Below are 25,570 nucleotides of genomic sequence, written 5' to 3' on the forward strand. Positions count from 1 at the left end.
TGGTTATGTCTCTTGTCTAGATGAAGGCACAAGAGGGATCAATGGCACGGCGTAGAGATTCAGTATCTTCAGTCTTCAGTGGACACTCCATTTCTGGCACAAAACACCTGTAAAAGATGGTCGATTTAGGAGGTGACCCGACAACTTTAGCCTGTCAAACATAGCAATGGAGCAGTATGTTTAAAAAAAAAACCAACTAATTAAGCATGCACTCAGTACCCTAAGAATTATTATGATAGTTAAACACAGTGATAGTCACATATCATATCACTTCAAACAGAGTTGATCCAGTAATGCTGCACTAATAAATTAGACTAACTATTCACTTTAGCTAAAGTTATTAAGTTAGCTAAAGAGTTGGGATGCTGTGTAAGACATAAATAAAGCTCAAATACAAAGGTTTGGACACCGTTTTGCATGTTTCCCTACTGTAGGGGTCTCTACAAGCATACAGGGCTCTGACAGGGTACAAGATGACAACTTTGGAATTCTCCTAGAAACAGTCGATCATATTTGTTTGTCAAAGCTAAATCCAGGGCAAACTAGGCTAAATTAGCATTTTTAGCTACCAGCTACAATAAGCATAAAAGTTACTGTACGGCTATCATTTGTTAACATGACGCTTGTTTTTATACATGTAATATATTTATTACCAACCTGAGAGTTTATCCGCTAGTCATTCGACATGACGAATGACTTCTGAAGTCTTAATTCAGCTCAAGACGCTGTAGATTCCCGTCAGTAACACGTTCGGTGCGCTAGTAAAATGTAGTTCTATTAATCTGCGCTTGAACCGGAACCGGATGTAAGTCCCAAAAAACTGAATTTTGGAACTGAAATTGAATGGTGGGAGTGAAACTGAAATTATTGGAGAGCTGAATTTTTAAAGGATGAAATGCAGTTTCAAAGCAAATGAATTCATTTTCAATATATAAAATTCAATTTCAATTTAGTGATGATCATTTTCAAACCATAAATTCAATTTCAAATATGACTAATTCAAATTCAGTTTTCAAAAGCATTTATTCAAGTTACAATTCAGATTCAAATTTAACTTATTCAAATTCAGTTTCTGATGGCACAGATTTCTGCCCATACAAAAACCCCACCCTTTCCTATTGGTCGAAAAAAGTACCGTGTCGACCAGTCAAAAAATGGTATGGCAACGTGGCATCTAGTTGTTAAGAAACGGGGGGAAGTTTTAGGAGTGACGGTGGTGTTCTGAGATGTGAGAAATTTGAGACGTTTAGCACAAATCTTGTGTAGTTAGTGTGTAGTGTAGTCAATAGTTTTGTTGTGTGTGTCAGAACAATGAAGCGGCTGCTGAATGTTACAGGTGTTACAGGAGTGATACATCTCCTGTTGTCAGGCCTGCAGGTATCAGGCTGTTGTTCTCCTTTATCTCATAGTGGACAGAAATTATTTTTGGAGTGGCACAAATAATTTGCGTGGCATCAGATTTGATGCAGAACAGCTGATTGTTCTGTAAATAGTTTGAAATCAGGGCTCGCAAAATTTCAAAATCCCTGGTAGCCCTTCGGGCAGGCACTCTCCAGTTTTTGGTAGCCCAAAATAAATTTAAGTAGCCCGAATAAAAAGAGAGAAATTTTTTGATTGATGGTTTTTTTTTTGGTTTTTTTTTCCTGTTTTGTCTCCATTACAATATTATACATTAAAGTATAATATTGTAATGGAAACAAAACAGTAATCAAAAAATTGTTGAAACACAAATTACAACATTGTATAAAAATTACAATCATCAACTCAAATACTTGGTTCTAATTGAACAGAAATTTCTATGAACTTGTAAGAACTGTGTGAATCAGTCTGTCAGGTCCTGAATTTGAAATTTCCACTGAAGTCACGGGTAAGAGGTAAGTGGAACCAAGATCTAGGCCATTTTTTTTGAAGTTTGCAAAGACTGCTAAATTTTGCCAATGGTAGTTCACTCTTTGCAACATAGTACGCTGCTCTAAACAGATTTTTCAGGTGTATTTTTAGTATGTTCTTTGCAATTGGTGTTTGTTCTGGGAAAGATATTGCAGACTGAGCAATAATGCATTTCTTGCATTTCTCATGGGTTCTAATGGGGGTCTTTCTTAAAATTACTGGTCCCAGTAACAAAGGCGCTTGTCGACTCAGTAATCGAGGGAAACCAACAACACACCCGGCAGAACATTATGTTATTTACAGGGGTGCACATAAGTGGTCCGCAGGTGCGCATTTGCTGTCAAAATAAAAGACGCGCACCAGATAAGAAGTTGCTACGCGCGTTTGCGTACATATAAAAGGCACGGTTTTTGTCCGCTAGAGTGGGATTTTCACAGCATATTCTGCACCACATCTCTGTGCGTTCATCATTTGTTTGAAGCCAGCTCACCTCCTGCAACCACTTTTCCGAGAATACGCGCTTCTTTTGCGGTTCGGACTCCTGACGTTTCTTTGGAGGTGGAGGAACACCAAAGTAATTGCTTAAAGGAGCTTGCTTCTTCGTCTTTAAGAGTTCTAAACAAATGTCTGTACATGTACGCAAACGCGCGTTGCAACTTCTTATCTGGTGCGCGTTTTTTATTTTGACAGCGAATGCGCACCTGCGGACCACTTATGTGCACCCCTGGTTATTTAGCTTGTCATATTCCAGCCACACCTTCACAGACATTCCAGCCACAGAAATTCTTTTGTCCATGAAACCATAAAGCTGCACTTTCTTTTCCCTCATAGTCTGATTTGTCATAACTTTTCCGTTTTGTGGTCGGCTTTCCTTTGGCTGTCACTTCTTCACCCTGACTTGTCTTATTTGGCTCAGCAGAACTAAAATATATATCCTGCTGCTTTTACACACGCACTCACATAACGGTCAGCGACTCTCTGCGCAATCAACCTCTCACATGTTTAAGCTTGCTGTGGGAGATTTCACTTGTCAGGTTTGAATAGTAAGCTAATGAGTGATAAGACGATGTCAGAGGAACTGGTGCGCAATTAATCGTCACTCACCAATCAGTACTGCCGCTCTCTATACACAGTTCGCGCGATCGCAAAGTGAAAGCAAAAAACAAGCGCAAATTCAAACGCGATTTCAATATGTCACATATTGACAGTGGTTCCCCGATGCCAATGACACAATTACCCAGCTACATTTCCGAAAGAATGCAAAAGCAATGACATATATTTTTCCTTCCTATGATAGCCCGACGGGCAGGGCTGAGATAGATTTTTACGGTGGCCCTGAAGTGCAAACCACAAAAACAAATCACAAAACGCACAACAAATTGAAAAGCGCAAAAACAAATTGAAAAGCGCAAAAACAAATTCACTTAACGCAAAAACAAATTGAAAAGCGCAAAACAAATTGAAAAGCGCAAAACAAATTCACTTAACGCAAAAACAAATTGAAAAGCGCAAAAACAAATCACAAAACGCACAACAAATTGAAAAGCGCAACAACAAATCACTTAACGCAAAAACAAATTGAAAAGCGCAAAAACAAATTGAAAAGCGCAAAAACAAATTCACTTAACGCAAAAACAAATTGAAAAGCGCAAAAACAAATCACAAAACGCACAACAAATTGAAAAGCGCAAAAACAAATTGAAAAGCGCAAAAACAAATTGAAAAGCGCAAAAACAAATTGAAAAGCGCAACAACAAATCACTTAACGCAAAAACAAATTGAAAAGCGCAAAAACAAATTGAAAAGCGCAACAACAAAAACCAAACCGGAAGAGGTAGGTACCAATGCTGCAACAACAGGCATCACTGATTGGATGATGGATCCGGTAGCCTTTTGAACCGGAAGTTGTTCTGCCGAACGTGGTTATGAGAAAGAGCAGTCAACGGCTGTATCCCAATTCAGGGTCTGCAGCCTTTAAGCACGCAGCCTCAACGATCCTCAAGGGCGCAGACTCAAAGACCGCTAAGGCCGGAAGTGCGAGGCTTGTGAAATGGGACGGTCTAGCCTCCGCCCGCGCTGCCCAGGTTGCCTAGCAACCATAACACCAACCGCTGGAAACGTTTCATACAGCTTTGACGGAAATGAAGGAGAACATATTTTGTTCGTGTGTTTGTTTCTACACGAGCTTTGTGTGATTTAACACGTATCTGAGGCTGAGACCACAGGACTGTAAAATATGATTGCTGGCCTTCATATCTGTACTGAACAGTCATTTAAGATTAGCTAGTAAATAACAATTAGCTAATGTTGTTCATGAGACTAAAGTCAGTGTAAATATGATATGGCCAATATTATAGTTATTATATTAATCATAAGTTATTACAGCAGTGAGTTTGAACTCTCAAATCAAATCACTTCTATTGTCACATCACATGTGCAGGTACACTGGTACAGCACATGTGAGTGAAATTCATGTGAGTGAACTCTGTGTCTAATACTGAGCTTCAGTAAAGATTCAAGTTGCAGTTATTTATATGTCCTATCACCTTAAATCTTCACTCAAAGACACTCAAGTATCTTTGACAGTGTATATGTAGATGTATTATATACAAGAGACAAATATTGTCCGTGTAATATGTTGGCATTACTAAATTTGGCTCAATGCTTACATATATGTGTAAATAGAAAATGTACGAGCTGTGATAACTGTGTCTGATAGAATGAAGAGTAGACTGATACATTAAATATCCCTTTATTGGGTGAGAAAAATCAGACCATGTCATAACTGCTTTAAGTCATACAGAATAGATATCAGAGCCTTAAACAGGCTGACTTCTGCTAAATGGGTCAAACTGGGCAGAAAGTATACAAACACATAACATCCTTATAGAATATGATGTAACACTATAGATCAACTTACCTCAGAATATATAAAGCATATAAACAATTACAGCAATATGATGCAACAAACACAGCAGTACTACTAATCCAAAATACTCAAAGCTTCATAGAACTGAAACAAACATTTATTTTTAGCTCCATTCTGCTGCTGATACATACTTTAGGTTTCTGAATATTAAACTTGGTGCTGCCTTTCATAGTGTGTAACTTGAAGGCCCTGAGTACTTTCTCCCACACTGAAAACACTGGAATGATCAAATTATCTGAACATTACCTAATAATGATTCAGGACAGATAATTAGTTATTTTAAATGTTTCTAGCAGTCCTTCACAAACAGGGAACAGTCTGTCTATTCTCCACATCTGTCAGCTGCTGCTGGCTCTTCCTCCTCCTCTTCCTCACACACTGCTGAGTTTGTCCTGGTGGATCATCAGGGGTGCAAAGCCTCACAGATGATGTGCAGCAGTGGGTCCCTCAGTCTGTCCTCACTCTGGACACTTGCAGTTGTCACACATGGAAATCAAATGTGTGATAAGCTGCAGGATTCAAACACAAGTGTAACTTATAAATACATGTTCATACTTTTATTCCACAATCAGAGAGAAAGAAACAGAGAGAGAGTGCAGGACAGACAGACAGGTGACAGTCTCAGGTGTATACACTGCTACAAAACAGCACAAGAGAAGGAGGATTTAGTGTTTGTGTTATTACAAGTGCTAAACAAGAAGAGTTCCCAGATGGTCCAGTGGACACATGTGTGACTCCTGTGATTAAAGCATCTTTCTTTCAGCTTAACGAGTGAACCGTCAGCTCGTTCAAACACACGTTAAAGTCCGTTTGGCTCGACACCACCGAACACAGGCAGCAATATAACATAGCTAGCAATATAACATAGCTAACATTAACAGTGCAGTGAATCCTGCTTGTGCCGTGATATTCAGGACTGCAAACCGAGCAGCATCACTGACTTTCAGCTTGTTGTGTTTGTAGATATATGACTGACTTTAATTATCCATAAAATCATCACATTCTCTGTAAGATTAAGGTCAACTATTGTATTATTATATTTTAAATGCTTTAAAACAAAGTAAACGCTGAAAGTACAAACATCGCTAATGGCAAATAACTTTGCCGACATGTGGCCAACAGTAATGTTTTAATGTTCCTCATTATTAAACATTTGCACATAAAAAGTGACATCATATTCAGTACTTACGTTTAACAGTTTACTCTTCGGCCGCCACGCTTCTGCCGTCTGCAGCAAAATTATCCACAGTGACTGCGCGCTATAAATTGTGGGATATGTTGGGCCACGAAGTCTACACCGCCACAGCCTTAAAATTCAGGGAAATGAAGGCCGAATTTGAGGGCCGCATTTGAGCAGCCTTTGAATTGGGACAGCCTTCGCGCGCCGCTGTGACGTAATCGGCCTTAAAATGCAGCCTTTAAGGCTGCAGACCCTGAATTGGGATACAGCCAACATGTTTTGTCCAAGTTGTGGAAAAAAGTTGGTAGAGCAGTCGCCAAACTTCCGAACAGAACAACTTCCGGTTCAAAAGGCTACCGGATCCATCATCCAATCAGTGATGCCTGTTGTTGCAGCATTGGTACCCGGTTTGGTTTTTGTTTTTGCGCTTTTCAATTTGTTTTTGCGCTTTTCAATTTGTTTTTGCGTTAAGTGAATTTGTTTTTGCGTTAAGTGAATTTGTTTTTTGCGCTTTTCAATTTGTTTTTTTGCGTTAAGTGATTTGCTTTTTGCGCTTTTCAATTTGTTTTTGCGTTAAGTGAATTTGTTTTTTGCGCTTTTCAATTTGTTTTTGCGCTTTGCAATTTGTTTTTGCGCTTTTCAATTTGTTGTGCGTTTTGTGATTTGTTTTTGCGCTTTTCAATTTGTTTTTGCGCTTTTCAATTTGTTTTTGCGTTAAGTGATTTGTTGTTGCGCTTTTCAATTTGTTGTGCGTTTTGTGATTTGTTTTTGCGCTTTTCAATTTGTTTTTGCGTTAAGTGAATTTGTTTTTGCGCTTTTCAATTTGTTTTTGCGCTTTTCAATTTGTTTTTGCGTTAAGTGAATTTGTTTTTGCGCTTTTCAATTTGTTTTTGCGCTTTTCAATTTGTTGTGCGTTTTGTGATTTGTTTTTGTGGTTTGCACTTCAGGGCCACCGTAGATTTTGGTAGCCCGACTGGAAAATTCGCTAGCCCCGGGACGTCGGGCTAGCGATTTTGCGAGCCCTGATACATATTCCAGAATAGACTATTTCTTAGTATCAGCGAACCTCCTATCAAACATAAAGACATGTTCATATGACAATATATTAATATCGGCTCATGCTCCCTGCAATATCATATATACACATAACAACTTGATAATGGAACATAGATGGTGCTTACACCAGAAATGGTTGTATGATGAAGGATTCCTCACTTTTGTAGAAAAAGAAATAGATGAATATTTTACTATGAATAGCTCACAAACATCAGCTAGTATTAGGTGGGAGGCATTTAAAGCATGTTTAAGGGGAGTTATGATTGCATATGCTTCATCGAAATCTAAAGAAAAATGCAAAACAAGACAGCAAATGGAAAAGAAAATTAAAAAACTAGAGGAACTAGTATTCAAAAATAGAGACCCATTAATAGAGAAAGAATTGCTAATACTAAAAGCACAATATAATAAAGAATCGGCAGATAGAGCAGCTTCGAACATTTTGAGATTAAATCAGTCTTTTTATGAACAAGGAGAAAAACCTGGAAAAATATTGGCATGGCAAATTAAACATTTGGAAGTGCAGAAAAATATAACGTCGATTATAAACAGCAAAGGGGAAATGATAATGGATCCGATTGAAATAAACAAGGAGTTTAGAAACTATTATGAAAAACTTTATGAATCTCAGGATAGATCAGATCAAAACTCCAGAAATGCGTTTCTGGATAAAATAAATATTCCTACTATCGCTGACGAAGTAAAACAACAATTAGATGCCGAAATCACCGAAGAGGAAATAAGCAGGGCAATTAACAATATGAGATCAGGTAAAAAAGCTGGACCAGATGGATTCCCAATTGATTTTTATAAAAAATTTAAAAGTAAATTAATGAAACCATTATTGGAAATGTATCAGGAATCATTAAGCAAAGGAAATCTTCCTAAATCAATAACAGGTTCACTAATCATTTTGTTACCTAAACCAGGAAAACCGAGTAATAAATGTGAAAATTTGAGGCCGATAAGCTTACTTAATTCTGATTTTAAGGTGTTGGTGTATATATACAGTGAGTTTATATCTGATGGATGTAATGAATGGTTACCATGAAAAGTGAATTATAGGGAGTGCAGAATTATTAGGCAAATGAGTATTTTGTCCACATCATCCTCTTCATGCATGTTGTCTTACTCCAAGCTGTATAGGCTCGAAAGCCTACTACCAATTAAGCATATTAGGTGATGTGCATCTCTGTAATGAGAAGGGGTGTGGTCTAATGACATCAACACCCTATATCAGGTGTGCATAATTATTAGGCAACTTCCTTTCCTTTGGCAAAATGGGTCAAAAGAAGGACTTGACAGGCTCAGAAAAGTCAAAAATAGTGAGATATCTTGCAGAGGATGCAGCAGTCTTAAAATTGCAAAGCTTCTGAAGCGTGATCATCGAACAATCAAGCGTTTCATTCAAAATAGTCAACAGGGTCGCAAGAAGCGTGTGGAAAAACCAAGGCGCAAAATAACTGCCCATGAACTGAGAAAAGTCAAGCGTGCAGCTGCCAAGATGCCACTTGCCACCAGTTTGGCCATATTTCAGAGCTGCAACATCACTGGAGTGCCCAAAAGCACAAGGTGTGCAATACTCAGAGACATGGCCAAGGTAAGAAAGGCTGAAAGACGACCACCACTGAACAAGACACACAAGCTGAAACGTCAAGACTGGGCCAAGAAATATCTCAAGACTGATTTTTCTAAGGTTTTATGGACTGATGAAATGAGAGTGAGTCTTGATGGGCCAGATGGATGGGCCCGTGGCTGGATTGGTAAAGGGCAGAGAGCTCCAGTCCGACTCGGACGCCAGCAAGGTGGAGGTGGAGTACTGGTTTGGGCTGGTATCATCAAAGATGAGCTTGTGGGGCCTTTTCGGGTTGAGGATGGAGTCAAGCTCAACTCCAGTCCTACTGCCAGTTTCTGGAAGACACCTTCTTCAAGCAGTGGTACAGGAAGAAGTCTGCATCCTTCAAGAAAAACATGATTTTCATGCAGGACAATGCTCCATCACACGCGTCCAAGTACTCCACAGCGTGGCTGGCAAGAAAGGGTATAAAAGAAGAAAAACTAATGACATGGCCTCCTTGTTCACCTGATCTGAACCCCATTGAGAACCTGTGGTCCATCATCAAATGTGAGATTTACAAGGAGGGAAAACAGTACACCTCTCTGAACAGTGTCTGGGAGGCTGTGGTTGCTGCTGCACGCAATGTTGATGGTGAACAGATCAAAACACTGACAGAATCCATGGATGGCAGGCTTTTGAGTGTCCTTGCAAAGAAAGGTGGCTATACTGGTCGCTGATTTGTTTTTGAATGTCAGAAATGTATATTTGTGAATGTGGAGATGTTATATTGGTTTCACTGGTAAAAATAAATAATTGAAATGGGTATATATTTATTTTTTTTGTTAAGTTGCCTAATAATTATGCACAGTAATAGTCACCTGCACACACAGATATCCCCCTAAAATAGCTAAAACTAAAAACAAACTAAAAACTACTTCCAAAAACATTCAGCTATTATATCAGCGATATTAATGAGTTTTTTGGGTTCATTGAGAACATGGTTGTTGTTCAATAATAAAATTATTCCTCAAAAATACAACTTGCCTAATAATTCTGCACTCCCTGTATATGGTGACTATAATTACTGAATGTTTGAAGCCTTGTAGATAATCTTTAATGTTACTGCAGGTTACAACTGAATTTTGATTCTTTTTTTTTCTTTTTTTTTGCTACCTTGGGGAAAATTTTTATACTTGAAGTTCTGTTAAAATCTGTTGTAATTCTGTGTTGTTTACAAAATTCTTTTAAAAGGCTTAACATCACTAAGGTACTTTTAAGCCACACAACTGTGTTTGTCTGGTTTCTCTGCCGTTCATATACCAGAGCTCTAAGAGTCATTCTTAATCTTCTGATACTAGCCCAAATTACTCATTACCTTGGTTATTATCCATTGGTACTGTATATAAACCCACGTAAGTACTACATAACGATGGTTATGTCATCCATGTAGGCTCTAATGGGAGGAAGACGAAGGCAACTCTTGAGTCTCTCACCTCCCACTACCCACCAAGATGCCCGCATGACCAACTCCACTGCCATGATAAATGCCAGAGGGGAAATTGTGCAGCCTGCCATAATTCCAATTCCCAGGTGCTGCCAGGCTGTGGTGGTGTTCTCAGCTGTCACACAAAACTGTAAATCCTGAAAGTAGGTCTTGACCAGTCCTGTGATATGGTTTGGTATGCTGAAATATTTGAAAGCCGTCCACAAGATCTCGTGCAGAACTGACCCAAAGATGTTGGCAAGGTCTTAAAAGACCACCTGAAGGTCTCTTTGTTTTTTCTTGGCAGTTTGAATCTGGTGCCAGATGACTCTGGCATGTTCCAGACATCCCGAGAAGCCCCGGATGCCGGCCTTCTGCACTGATGTGTCAATATAGTTGTTTCTTTGCAGGAAAGTAGATAGTCTTTGGGCCAAGACACTGAAAAAGATCTTTCCCTCTACGTAGAAAAGCATCACTATCTCTCTGAAGGCTTGTTGATGGGGAACTCAATGAAAGGTCGGTGAAAGTCGTTGGTTTACTTAGCTTTGAATGCTTGTGGCAAAGCTAAAGGAGTTCTTTGGCTTATTGTTGCAGTTTATTTTGAAACCTATGGTTGTCAAATGAATGTGAATGACATGCAGATAGCCTGGTCCATACTGCAGTAGAAGGACTATCAGCGCACCGCTCATCTCATTATTGGGCACATGTGCACGCAGCGACCCGCAGTGAATGAAAGCTTGGCGTTCAGTTTTTAAGTTTTTAATGGCTTTATCGTTTTTATCACTGGCATGTATTTTGGTTGAATAAGTGACGGTTTTCTTACAAAGTGACACATGCTCCACAGCACTGAGAACGTCATGGATTCGTTTTTTTCTTCATTGTGGTTGGATTTTTACTGTGCTGGCTTGTTTCCGATGATGTGTGTGAGGCCGTGAGTCAGCTGAGGATTGTTTACTCCCGCGACGAGCTGTTACAACTTAACTTACCATATCATGATAAGGACCTAAATTCATGTATGCCGGATCTTATACCTGGAGACTCTAACAGAACAAGTGACAAGAGGAAGAGAAAAAGAGCAAGACGTGGAGGTGTTAAATTGCGTCTGAGGAGACAACAGGTCAGTCGGTTTCCCCTGCCCTCTGTTATCCTTGGAAATGTTCAGTCTGTTAGGAACAAGCTGGACGAACTGCAGGGAAACATCAGGTTCCAGAAAGACTTCAGGGACAGCTGTGTGATGGCTTTTTCCGAGACATGGCTGACGGAGCAGGACCAAGACGCCGATTTTTCAATTGACGGTTTTGGAGCTCCTTATTGCCGGGATCAGGATGCACGGGTAACAGGGAAATCCCAAGGAGGGGGAGTATGCTTGTATGTGAACAAATGTTACTGTAGGGCGGTGACTGTTAGAGAGTGTATTTGTACACCAGATGTTGAACTTTTGTCCGTGTCACTGCGCCCTTTTTACCTCCCTTGTGAGTTTCCAAAACCTTTTATTACCATAGTTTACATTCACACGAGGGCTCACCCCACCTCCACCTGCAGCAGCATCTCAGAGGTAGAGCAGAAGCTGCAGGCGCTCTCTCCTGACACCCCAAACTTTATAATGGGGGGACTTTAACCATGTCTCTCTTAAATCAACTTTGGGCAATTTGTATCAATATGTATCCTGTCCTACCAGACTGGATAAAATCTTGGACCTTTGTTACGGATCGGTGGAGAATGCTTATAAATCCCTCCAACTTCCTCCTCTGGGATCTGCTGACCATAACTGTGTGCATCTTCTGCCCATCTATAAAACTGTTTTAAAACAAGAGAAGACAAAGACTAAGGATGTTGACATATGGTCAGAAGAATCTGTGCTTACCTTGCAGGAATGTTTTAAATGTACAGATTGGGAAGTTTTTATTCAGTCTTGTGGAGATGATCTTGACGCTTTGGTAGATGTTACTAGCTCTTATGCAGTTTTTTGTAAAGGCATGATTATACCCCGTAAGCGTGTTAAAGTGTACGCTAACAATAAACCATGGGTCACCAAAAGCGTCAAATCCTGTTTAAGGAAATATGTTTGAATATGTTTTATGCTCGTTTTAGTTCCTCTGATTTTAGCAAAGATATTTTGGAACTGAAACAGAAATTGAGAGATACTCAGCACTTTATCATTGAACTCAGCGATGTCAAAAAGGCCTTTCATACAGTTAATGTGAACAAGAGCCAGGGTCCTGATAACATTAGTGGCTGCCTAATTAAATCTTGTGCTGAAGAACTCAGTCCTATATTTCAGGTTACTTTTAATAAATCCTTGCAAACACAACATGTGCCCTCTCTTTGGAAAGAAGCAGTCGTGGTTCCTGTCCCTAAATCTAGTCGTCCAAAAATTCTAAACGACTTCAGGCCTGTTGCCCTCACTTCAGTTGTAATGAAAGTCTTTGAAAAAATCATCAGAAATGTGATTATGAAAGAGTTTGAACATAGCTGGATCCAATGCAATTTGCATAAAGGCCCAATAGAGGAGTGGAGGACGTGCTTTTGACTTTACTAAATCTGATTCTTAGACATGTAGAGAGTAAAGGGAACCTTTGCAAGACCTCTTTTCATTGACTTTTCTTCAGCTTTTCATACAATACAGCTCCGTATTTTAATTAAAAGACTTATAGAACAGTTTGAAATCAGGAAAAAACTGGTGGGCTGGATTTTAGATTTTTTAACTGACAGGTCACAAAGAGTGAGAATAAATGGGGTTCTGTCTGACCCAGTGTTCTCCTCCACAGGTTCTAATCAAGGGTGTGTCTTATCGCCTTATTATTCATTCTCTATACAAACATGTGTCAGAGCAGATGTGAAAACGGGGCCATTATTAAATATGCAGATGACTCTGTTATTGTCAGCTTACTGAAATAGAGTGAAACTAGCCACGGTCCAGTCATTGATGACTTTGTTCAGTGGTGCAAGGAGTCTTATCTCCAGTTGAACATGTCTAAAACAAAAGATATGGTTATTGATTTTAGGAAACAACAAAATGGGCACGGAGTCACTTTAATTAAAGGTCAGAAAATAGAGCAATCATATAAATATCTTGGCACCATAATCAATGAAAAACTGAACTTTGATCAGAATTGCAAATCAGTTTGTAAAAAGGGTCATCAGCACTTTACTGCCTTAGGAAACTTGCTCATTTCCACATTGACCAAAAAATTTTAACTTTGTTTTATCGTTCTTTTATTGAGCCTGTTTTATCCTTTTGTTTGGTGGCATGGTTTGGTCAGACCTCTGTCACAGAGAAAAACTCACTGAATCAGATAGTGAGATGGTCCAGTCGTCTGATAGGTGAGCCACAGTCTTGTTTAGCCTCCCTGTACTCTAAACAGGTACAGAGGATGGCTTTATCAATCCTTAAAAATGATTCCCATCCTCTACGGGGTGAATTTCAGCTTCTTTCCTCAGGACGGAGGTTTCTATCTCCAAGATGCAGATCGTGTTGCTGTTACTGAATTAAATAAGAACTGTTTTTGTTTTTGATTCGAAACGTTAAATTACTATATATGTGCTAGAGTGAGGTTTATATTTATTAGGTATGTGTGTTTTTGAAGGGATGCCAAATGCTATTATTTTTCTGTAAAGCAAATTTACCTATGGGTATAAATAAAATTACCTTACCTTAAATGAGGTACAGCTGACTTCTGCTAGAATCATAAAATAAAACCAGAAGTTTTTTCAATGCAGTTTGTTTAAGATGTGCGTGTACTTGCAGGCAGATGTTGTTCTTTTGGTAACGTGCTCTGTAAGGTAGTAACAAAGATCAAACTCATGAAAAGCGTTAAAATCTAGTGCTAGGTGATGGCAGCTTTTGGCAGTTTTGCAACCTAATCTCTTTTCTTAATAGAGAAAAGGCTGAGCAAACAATATGGAATAGACTGCAACAACTAACAGCCATGAAGAAGAAACGATTAAAGACCCACACGCCAATGAAAATTGGACTTTTAGGTGAGTAATCCCTTATGCACTCAGATGATGGAGGTCACATTAAGGCACAGGTGTCAAACTCCAGGCCTTGAGAGCCGCTGTCCTGCTTGTTTTCCAACTAACCTGCCCCTGAAGCTTCTTATTGGCAAAGCACACCTGATAATCAGCAGGTAATCAGCAGCAGGTAGGGTAGGAATATCTCAAAAACAAGCAGGATACCGGCCCTCGAGGACTGGAGTTTGACACCCCTGCATTAAGGATACAGAAATGGGTGTGTTTGTCTCAGGCTGCATGGAGGAGAGGCCCAAGATGAAGCTTCTGGAGCGAGAGTAAAAATAGATGTAGAAAATGTAGCCAATTGTGTTTATTATTAAATTATTGAGGAAATGGAAGGTGGGGGTGTTAGAGAAGAGGGTACAGGGAAAGGAATAGAGGAGGGAAAACCCCAACAATCCCCTCTGAACAAGCACTAGGCGACAGTGGATAGGAAAAACTCCCTTTAAAGGAAGAAACCTATGACAGAACCAGGCTCTAGAGGGGGCAGTCAACTGTCGGGACTGGTTGGGGGGTGAGGGTGAAAAGAGAGGGGAGGGAGATGGGAGAGGTGTTAGGAGTTAGAGGGAGCGAGGGAGGGCGAGGACAGGACAGGAGAAGAGAGGGGAAAATTAAGCTGGAACAGAGGTGGAGGAAGACGAGGTGACATCAGCAGTAGTAAAAGCAGGAGTGTCCCTCCTCCGGAAGAAGCAGAAGAAGCGTCTTTTCTTCTTCTTCTCTCAAAGTCCTGGAGAAGAAGTTTTTCTTCTTTCTGCTTTATGACCAGCTGTTCTTTCTCTTCAAGGATTTCTTGATTTTTTTTTTGCAGAGCTTCATCAAGCTTTCCTTGCAAGCCTTCGTTGTGTTTTTTGGTGCTCTGAAGCTTGCAGTCCATTTCTTTTTGATTGATCTCCTGCTGCTTTTTTGCTTGAAACAACTCCTCAAATTTTTGGAGTGTTTTATCAAGCATTGCGCGCAGCATTCTTTCTTCTCCCTGCATGTGTTGGAGTTGGTACTGCATGTCTTTATGCTTCCTGTCCAGCTCTTTTTTTTGTCTTGGATGATTTCTTCATTTTTTGGCAGAGCTTCATCGAGCTTTCCTTGCAAGCTTTCATTGTGTTGCTCAATGCTCTGAAGCTTGCAATCCATTTCTTTTTGTTTTATCTCATGTTGCCTCTTCTCTTGAAGAAGCTTTTCATTTGCTTTCAGTTTGTAATCAAGCCTTGCTTTTAGCACTCTGTATTGTATCTCCGTATTTTGGAGTTGAAACTTCATCTCTTTCTGCTTTCTGTCCTCTTGTTTCTTCTGTTGGAGGATTTTGTTATTTTTTTGCAGAGCTTCATCAAGCCTTCCTTGGAGCTCTTGGATCTTTTTGTCCTTATCTAGGAGATCCCATTGTTTCTCCTCAATAATAGCTTCCTTTTCTTGAAGCTGGTAGGACAGTTTTTTTAATTCGGCACTCTTTCTCTCATTTTCTTGTGTCAATAACACAATCTTCTCTCTGTTTATGAGATTGTCATTCTCCATTTCTTCCAAGCGCTTCTCCTCTAGTTCTACCCGTTCACACCAAGGAAGAGAGGAGAGGTAAGGGTCTAGTGGCTGATCCCAGGGAAGAGAACTGTGGTCAACTTCTTGTCCGTTTGGATCTTCTCTTTGAGACATGTTGGAGTTTGGATACACTGACTATGCAAAGGATCCAAATGTTTTAAAATGCTTCTCTGGCAAAGATTTGAATGTTGTGAATATCAATGCTGCGAGTAACGGACTAAAAATCATTGTTTTTCACCCCTATTTATGGGTTTAACGATCAAAGGATCAAATTGCTGGTAAGATTCTAAATGTGAAAATCTAAATCTTCACATTTGTGGCGATCGTGGCTCAAGAGTTGGGAGTTCGCCTTGTAATCGGAAGGTTGCTGGTTCGAGCCCTGGCTTGGACAGTCTCGGTCGTTGTGTCCTTGGGCAAGACACTTCACCTGTTGCCTACTGGTGGTGGTCAGAGGGCCCGGTGGCGCCAGTGTCTGGCAGCCTCGCCTCTGTCAGTGTGCCCCAGGGTGGCTGTGGCTACAATGTAGCTTAGGATCACCTGTGTGTGAATGGGTGGATGACTGGATGTGTAAAGCCCTTTGGGGTCCTTAGGGACTAGTAAAACGCTATACAAATACAGGCCATTTACCATTTAAATGATCCCCGCACGCCTCATCTGCCACCTTTGGCTGCTGAGGTACCTCACACGGGTCCTCCACCGCTTCACCGCCGTCGGGATACACCTGTGGGGGTGGTACCCAGGCCCAGAGCAGTGCCGCCAGCTCCCCAATCCTTTCCAGGTGCCGCTCGGTCTGGTCCCGCAGCTCTTCCTGCTGGTGAAGCACCTCCACCGCCTGCTCCCGCTGGGCAGCCACCATTTCGGCCACCCTCTGGGCCAGCTCCTCCCTCTGGCTCGGTTGTAGGCCCGCCGTGCCGCTTCCTGGGTTTTGGCACCAGTGTGGTGTGAATAAGACACGGCGGGTCCAGGGATCAGTGTTTTGAGCCATTTTATTTAGATCACACCACAACAACAACCCACCAACCCATGAGTCCCTGTGTTTTAACAGGGGGGCGTGATCACAGACCACGCCCACCACAGTGAGTATTTGAAAAAATATTTATTTACTTCAAAGCCTATGATGTGAAAAAGTTAGCAAACTTAATTTTGCCTATTGTGTTATACACGGATGCTTACATCCGGGAAATGTTGATCTTTTATCCAACAAGCAGCTAAGTCACCGTTTTATCTTTAATTCTGTCTGCAATATCTTAATGCAAAACTAACCCCAAAACAAAGCAAAGAAACAAAACAAAAAACATAATGTACTTTTAAGCTCTCTCTGTGTCCACTGCCAAGTGTCAAACTTCCTCCCTTTAGCTGATGCAAACTAACGTTAGCGCTTACGGTTTGTACGTGAACACAACCGTCAGCTTTTCACTTTTGGTGCCGATAAAATTTTGAGCATTTTCTACAGTTTGTAAAATGGTCGTCATTTGCATTACATGCCAGCAGAGTTCGCTAACTGACTTTACCGGGGATTATTATTAACAGACCAATTCTCTGCAGTTTTAGGGTGAGCTGGAATAGGTATATGGTTGCAATAATACGGGTAAGAGCGCAACAGCATAGAGACAATGACGATAACTCTAATAATGGCACCCATCTCTCCCCGTCCTGGCCTCCATCATTAACGCTACATTGATGTAGAGAGTCTCTGACACAGCTGTGCTCTGCAGCCCAGACACCCTGCTTATCTGTGATTCGGCCAGACTGGTGTTGAACTCCTCCAAAGGCATGCGCGGGGTTAGGTTAGTTGGCCGTAGGTGTGAGTGGTTGTCTGCGTCTTTCTAATAATCCTCCGACAGACTGGCGACCTGTCCAGGGTGTACTTTTGCCCTATGACAGCTGGAATAGACCTTGAATGAAATAAGTGGGAGAAAATAAATGATGTTTATGAACTGTAGTTAATGTAGTCAGTAGAGCTGGGCGATAAAACGATAACGATATGTATTGCGAATCAACTTTTTCTCGATAGAAAAATTAAACTATTGCGATAGACCTCATCTCTCTTGTGCTCTTAAAAAAAAAGAAAAAAGAACAGCCAATCCAAATTAAGTAGCGCAGAGCTGAACCAATCACAGCCGCAGCGTCACGTCACGTGACTTGTTATGGTACAGCACAAGTGCCAAAACGCACGTGTGTATTTGTTTGGGAAGCAGCCAACCGCCGTGCTACCCGGGTAATGGAGGAAATGAGTGTGCCGACTAGAGAAAAATCAACCGAGAGCGTGACCGAAGGTTATCGAAGAGAAAACAGATGATGGTTCCAATGCCGGAGAGATTGTCGAACGGAAAGGTCATAGAAGTTTCGTAGTGTGAAGGTATTTCAGCTATTTCAAGTCAAAAAACAGAGTAGCGCGCACTGTAAATTGTGCCGAAAGCAAGTCTGGAAATACAATAAAGCAGTGCATGCTCAATCTCTGACTGAAAGTGCTAATTTGTCATTCGGCTTTTGTCAGACTAAAGTAACTGTTAAAACTGTTTGAAAAGCTAATACAACAAGGAGAGATTGAGAATTTCCTTTTAGTTCTCAGTGATATTGACAAAAGTTAGTCAATTTTGTCTGTTCTTCTGTAAAACAAACTAAGATTTATTTTTTTAGAATTAATATTTTGTTTCTAAGTGGAATTGACAATTTAGTGGTCTGTTTTGTTTGTTCTATTTTGAAACTTAAACGCTTTAGCGGCTGCCCTTTGTGTAGTTTGCAATATTTGCCTTTTTTTAATCTGAAAAAGTCTCATGTTCCTTAAGTACATCGACCCTGTTGAACTTATTATGGGAAATAAATATTTAAATAAAAACAAGCTGCTGATTATTTCAAATATAGTTATTTGGCTTATATCGTGATATATATTGTTATTGCCTGAAATGAAAAAAACATATTGTGATATGAAAAAATCTTATATCGCCCAGCTCTAGTAGTCAGACAATAAGTTAGCGATCAACAGGCCACAAGTCTTGGTCCAGAAGCGTACTAAGATTTAAAAACTAAAATGTTGGCACTGGTGTTTGAAACAGTATACTGTCACTAAGACTGGAGCAACTGCACACAACTGGAAACTAATAACTAGAGTAGCTGAGTAACATTTTGTTACTGCATCCATTTAGCCAGGTATAATTAGCATGTCTACATATATGTCATTTCTAATGTGGTTCTATGTGGTATGTTGTAGGACAGTGAAGTGTCTGACACTGACCATGTACCAGTGCCTGAGAACACTGGTATGGAGGGGGAGAACGCACCTCTTTACTGCATTTGTCGGAAACCAGACATCAACTGCTTCATGATGTAAGTATATATCAGTTTTATATTTGCAGTACGTGCAGTAGGGCTGGGCGCTAGCTTCATCAATGTTATCAGCGATTTTTTTTTAATGAAGATCTTCTATTTCAAGAAAACTACCAATAATGATATCCACAGATATAGAAAACAATACCGTAACATTTTATTGATGCTTGCAGTTTGGAGGCAGCAGTATTTGCAAGTGTAACTAAATTCCAGGCATTTTCCATCCTTCTTTTCCCATCAGCTTTTTTCTAATTGTCAGTGTGAACCAAGGTGTCAGCAGCAGCATTATAGTGCAAAAGTAGTGAACCAGCATATATCAAATATAACCACAAAAGTAGCCAAGTTAGTGTTTTCCTGGAAATTTTAAGTGAAAGGATAAAGTAACTGCTTAACACTTTAGTTTAACAATGATTAATGAAATGTAACGGTGTAACTCATCAGCAGTCTGCACAGTATGGTCACATATTAAAACTGAAGAATATTTTGTACTTGTACTGTTTCATCATGGGTCCAGTTTTTACCCAGGTGCTTAAAGCCCTCCTTTACCCTCATGTAACACCAACAGTAATTTCAACCGCTGTTTCCTGTTCCTGTCAGTCAAAGCGAACAGACGACAAACATCTTCTATAAACAGGAATAATGTCATTTTATCGGATTAGAAAACATCTAATCTAGCGTTGATGGTACACTGCTGTTTAGTGTCTCGCTAATCTCAGTGTCACCAAAATATCTGCCCTACATGTCAAACAATGAGAGAACTTGAAACAGTAACATCACCTAGCAGCTTATGTTAATTAGTGCTAACGTTTTGTTTGCTGGCTAACATTGCTATTATTATAGTCACAGTTAATTGACTTTGAGAAGCTTTATTTCAAAAGTAACTTTACAATTTCACACACATTTAGCTGTGTTATCTGTACATGCTGTATAGGTCATAAGGCATGCATTGATCATTTTTATAATCAGCCTCTTATCTTTTTTCCACCACAGCCTTTGCCATGATAAATTGGTCAGTTTACAACCAGGAGCCGTACACCTTAACCTCAGAGGCCAGGACATCCAGGGGCAGTGTGAACACACACTTCTTTAAATGGGATGCAGGACTGACTATAGAGGGCCACCCCCTCGCCAGACAACCAAGTGCTGTCCCTGTGCACGGCCAGTGTGAGAAGGACTCTCACTAAAGTCAACCCACACAAAGCTGCTGGACCAGACAATATACCCGGACGTGTGCTCGGAGCCTGTGCTGACCAGCTGACTGATGTCCTAGCGGGCATCTTTAACATCTCCCTGAGTCAAGCTGTTGTGCCAAGTGCTTTAAAACCACCACCATCTTACCTGTACCAAAGACAGCTACAGCCTCGCAGTTCGAAGACAATGGACGATGCGATCTCATTGGCACTCCACCTAGCCCTATCACAACTGGATCAATGCAACGTCCACCTAAGAATGCTGTTCACTGATTTCATCTTAGCATTCAACACCATCATTGCCCAGCAGCTGATCGGCAAGCTGGACCTGCTCAGACTTAACACCTCCACCTGCAACAGGATCCTGGTCTTTCTTACTGATGGACCCCAGACAGTACAGGTTGGAAACATAAGATCCAACACCATCACACTGAGCACAGCCCCCCCCCCAGGGATGTGTGCTGAGCCCGCTACTCTTCACGCTGCTGACCCACGACTGCACCTCCAGCTCCAACATGTGATGAGTCAATGTTGTGATTGTTTGTGATTTATGGTCCCCCTCTCTCCTAGCCTCCACCACCCAACAAACAGTCTGTGCTTCCAAGTGTTACTTAGTGTCTTTGTCTGAAAACTTAATAAATTGTTAACTGTTGACTCAGTTTTCTCCTGTTTTTCACTTAGAAGGTCAGGTAAGTAAATTGTCTTTTGGTTGGATTTTTTTTTTCTTTTTTAGGGACGCTTAGGAGTGTTTAGGTATTTGTTGTTTGTTATTTTTGGCATTGCTCACTGCCGATGTAAATAAATGGCTGCTTAGCACTTTGAAAAGTACTCTGTTTTTGCTCTTTCTTGGGTGGTGGGTGAGTGGGGGTGTCACATCGCTTGTTGTTTTCCAATCACTGGTAGACCGAGAATGTAACACAAACCACATTATCAAGTTTGCAGATGACACCACAGTGGTGCTACTCATCAGGGACGATGATGATGCAGCATACAGGGAGGACATGGAGCGGCTGTCACATATGCTAAGCCAGGACAAGAATCTGTGTCTCAATGTTGACAAACCAAAAAAAGCTGATTTTTGACTTTAGGAAGACCGAGGCTGTACATCTCCTGCTCAGCATTGCTGGTGTCAGAGTAGACGGAGTGAAGAGCACCAGATTCCGCGGTGTTCACTTTATAGAGGACCTGTCCAAGGGCAGATCAAGAAGGGTGGGATGTGCCACCCTTAAATGAGCTCTTCCCACTCCAAGTGCCACCCTAGTTTTGCATATGGCAGTGTTGTTTATTAAAATAAGGCAGCATTAACAGTTTGAGTCTAGCTACAGTAAACGCTGAATAGAATATAAATTCTAAAACTGAACATTAACAAATGGTTCAGCCCATAGCGCGGACCGGCTTTTTTTTTCTTGTTTTCAGTAGTAAGCGATGCCTATGATTGTGCAAGAGCACATTTTGAATCAACACCATGGACATTTCAGATTTCACACAGGTGGTTGGTTGTTGCACTGTGGAAATGGAATGAAGGTGAGTGTTATTAACCCTCTGGGGTCCACGGACACACCCACCTCCAAATGACGTGACTGATTTAAGCTGACATAGCAACAAGCTGCAGCCATGCTGAATCTCTATTTTAGCTTGTGTTGAAAGTTTGGACTTCAAAGTATACACCAGTTTTTAAATTTTAATGACAGGCTGCTAAATCCAGAGTTATGATTAAAAAAATATGTATAAGCCATGCTTTTTTCTAAATACTATTGTCATGGTTTAAAAAAAATAAAAGCTTTTCTAATGACAGCGCGTAAACAGTAAAGAAAGAAAAAAATGTATCATGTTGACCAATAAAAGAAAAAAGAAAAATGGCAAACAGTGGGATTTGGTTAGGAAGAGTGGAAAGTTTTGGAAGTGACGGCAGCGAGATAGAGCGAGCAACCAAGTGAGAGAGGGAGAGCGAGTTTTGAGATGTTAGAGATTTGTGACGTTTAGTGTATAGTTGGTGTGTTGTGTAGTTGTTGTTTTGTGTGTTAGTGAGGGCACTAATGAATGTCACATAGTGTTTACACTGCATTCTGCCTGTCTCCAGGTGGAAAACAGAGGGAGTGATACACCTGCTGTCAGGCCTGCAGGTTTCTCCCTGTGCTGTTTTTCTCTGTCTTGTGGCGGACATTTTTTTATTTACTGGCACAAATAATTTGTGGGGCATCTTATTGTGACACCTGATTGTTCTCTCGTTTTAGTTAAGTAGTGTTTTTAAATGGCTGTACAAAAAACAAAACAAAAAAACAAAGCGCCTGATGCATTGGCTGCATTTTTAGATGAATAGTTATATATAATTTTATTGTTTACAAAATTTGTCCATAAGTTTTAAAAATTTACCATTTATATTTGCATTTCAAGATATGAAAATAATTTACTAAACATGTCTGTGGTTTTTATAGTAAAAAGAAAATATAACTCCCACTAGGATTTTATGTTTTTGTGTGATATCAGATCAGTTAATACAGTATGTCAATGAAAAAGTAACTGTAAATTCAGACATGTGAGGTTGTTCTGAAAAGAATGATACCAAGCAAGGCAAGGTTTAAAAAAAAAAAAACAATTTGAAGGTGAAATACAAATGTAAAATCAAAAGTAGCCAAAAATGGCCAGTTGTTTTTTGGGCCTCAGAATATTAACCCAACAAATCATGAAAAATTAGGTTTAATGACAGTGCAGATTTCTGACATTTTGTGTAAATTTAACAGTGTGAAACCTAAGTTAGACTTGTGTTTGTAAAGAACCCCTCCCATGTTGTGTAGCTTTCTGGATTTTATACTTATTGGGTAAATATTGATTTATCATACAGGCTATACAGTACATAAAATCTAAATTCAAATGTGTTATGTAACTGAATTGTTTAATTATTTGAACTACAGAAAATAATTAAGTTATAGACAATATTTATATGAAGTATGCATATTATGCACACACACAAACACACATGCAGCTATTACCCATTTCTTGTATTCTTGAATAAAGACATTGATGTGACACATTTAAAATGCAGCCAATTGTTTTATTGTTATATTATTAAAAAAAAAAAGGTGGGGTGGTGGGGGAGAAAGGAGTAAAGGGAAGAAAGGAGGTAAAGAGATAGAGGAGAAAACCCCAACAATCCCTCTGAGCAAGCACTAGATGACAGTGGATAGGAAAAACTCCCTTTAAAGGAAGAAACCTATGACAGAACCAGGCTCTAGAGGGGGCAGTCAACTGTCGGGACTGGTTGGGGTGAGTGTGAAAAAGAGAGGGGGGTAAAGGGAAGAAAGGAGGTAAAGAGATAGAGGAGAGAAAACCCCAACAATCCCCTCTGAGCAAGCACTAGGCGACAGTGGATAGGAAAAACTCCCTTTAAAGGAAGAAACCTATGACAGAACCAGGCTCTAGAGGGGCAGTCAACTGTCGGGACTGGTTGGGGTGTGTGTGAGGGGAGGAGGGGGCGGATGGAGAGGTGTTAGTAATTAAAGGGGAGGGGGGGATTAAGTTGGAACGGAGGTGGAGGAAGACGAGGTGACATCGGCAGCAGTGAAAGAAGGAGTGTCCCTCCTCCGGAAGAAGCGGAAGAAGCGTCTTTTCTTCTTTTCCAGCTGCTTTTCTATGAGCACTTTTTTCTCGAGGATGAGGATTTTCAACTCCTCGATTGTTTCGATATTTTGCTGCTCCAGTTTATTGCATTTTTTCTCCACTTCTTCTATTTTGGCTTGTTTTTCTTCCAACCTTTCTTTCAGTACTTTAGATGTCGCCTCCTGTTTTTGCAGTTTTTCATTTTCTCCTTCCAGCTCAGTTACTTTGTACTTCATTTTGTTATGAAGTTCTTGCAGCTCTTGATATTTCTGCAGTGTCTCATCGAACTTTACCTGCAGCATCCTGTCTTTTCCCTCCATGTGCTGGAGTTGGCACTCCATGTCTCCCTGCTTTCTGTCCAGCTGCTTTTTCTCTTGGAGGATTTCTTTATTTTGTCGCAGAGCTTCATCAAGCTTTCCTCGCAAGCTTTCATTTTGTTGCTCGATGCTCTGAAGCTTGCAATCCATTTCTTTTTGTTGGAGCTCTTGTTGCATTTTCTCTTGAAGAAGCTTCTCATTTGCTTGCAGTGTGTCATCAAGCCTTTTTTTGTCAACACTGTAAATTAGCTCCATGTCTCTGAGATTGCAGTGCATCCCTCTCTTCTTCATGCTCTCTTGTTTCTTCTCTTGGAGGAGTTTTTTATTTTGTTGCAGAGCTTGATCAAGCTTTCCTTGCAAGCTTTCCTTGTGTTGCTTGATGCTCTGAAGCTTGCGATCCATTTCTTTTTGTTTGATCTCCTGTTGCCTTTTCTCTTGAAGAAGCTTTTCATTTGCTTGCAGTGTGTCATCAAGCCTTTTTTTGTCTACACTGTACATTAACTCCAAGTCTCGGAGATTGCGGTCCATCCCTCTCTTCTTCGTGCCCTCTAGTTTCTTCTCTTGGAGGAATTTTTTATTTTGTTGCAGAGCTTGATCAAGCTTTCCTTGAAGCTCCTGGTTCTTTTTGTCCATGTCCCGGAGATCCTGTTGTTTCTCCTCAATAATAGCTTCCTTTTCTAGAAGCTGGTAGGACAACTTTATTAATTCAGCCCTGTTTCTTTCATTTTCCTCCATCAATAACTTAACCTTCTCTGTGTCCGTGAGCGTTTCATCCTCCATTTCTTCCAAGCACGTTTCCTCTATTTCTACTTGGTCACCCCAAGGAAGAGAGGAGAGGTAAGGGTCTAGTGGCTGATCCCAGGGCTGATCCGTGAGCGTTTCATCCTCCATTTCTTCCAAGCATGTTTCCTCTATTTCTACTTGGTCACCCCAAGGAAGAGAGGAGAGGTAAGGGTCTAGTGGCTGATCCCAGGGCTGATCCGTGAGCGTTTCATCCTCCATTTCTTCCAAGCATGTTTCCTCTATTTCTACTCGGTCACCCCAAGGAAGAGAGGAGAGGTAAGGGTCTAGTGGCTGATCCCAGGGCTGATCCGTGAGCGTTTCATCCTCCATTTCTTCCAAGCACGTTTCCTCTATTTCTACTTGGTCACCCCAAGGAAGAGAGGAGAGGTAAGGGTCTAGTGGCTGATCCCAGGGAAGAGCGTAGGGGTCAACTTCTTGTCCCTTTGGATCTTCTGTTTGAGACATGTTGGGTCTGGAAACAGTGACTATTGCAAAGGATCCAAATATTTCAAAAGGCTTTTCTGGCGAACGGTTCAATGCTGCAAAGATCAGTGCTGCAAGAAACGGACTAAAAGTCATTGCTTTTCACCGCTATTTATGGGTTTTAAGGATGAAAGGACCAAAGGATCAAAGTGGTGGTAAGATTCTACATGTGTGTGACGTCATGATTCTGTAAGGCAATGAGGTTGTCACATGACATTTTTGGAGGAGGGCATTTT

The 25,570-nt window shown here is 40.5% G+C and overlaps 1 long non-coding RNA gene across 1 annotated transcript; it reads left to right on the forward strand.

Moving 5' to 3' along the window:
- Positions 1–16,902: 16,902 nt before the first annotated feature.
- LOC120440133 lies at positions 16,903–20,914 on the forward strand. Its single transcript, XR_005612997.1, has 3 exons — positions 16,903–17,424; positions 18,849–18,964; positions 19,955–20,914. It is a non-coding gene; the product is annotated as an uncharacterized LOC120440133 (long non-coding RNA).
- Positions 20,915–25,570: the final 4,656 nt, after the last annotated feature.

Source organism: Oreochromis aureus, linkage group 5, assembly GCF_013358895.1.
Source record: "Oreochromis aureus strain Israel breed Guangdong linkage group 5, ZZ_aureus, whole genome shotgun sequence".
NCBI lineage: Eukaryota > Metazoa > Chordata > Actinopteri > Cichliformes > Cichlidae > Oreochromis > Oreochromis aureus.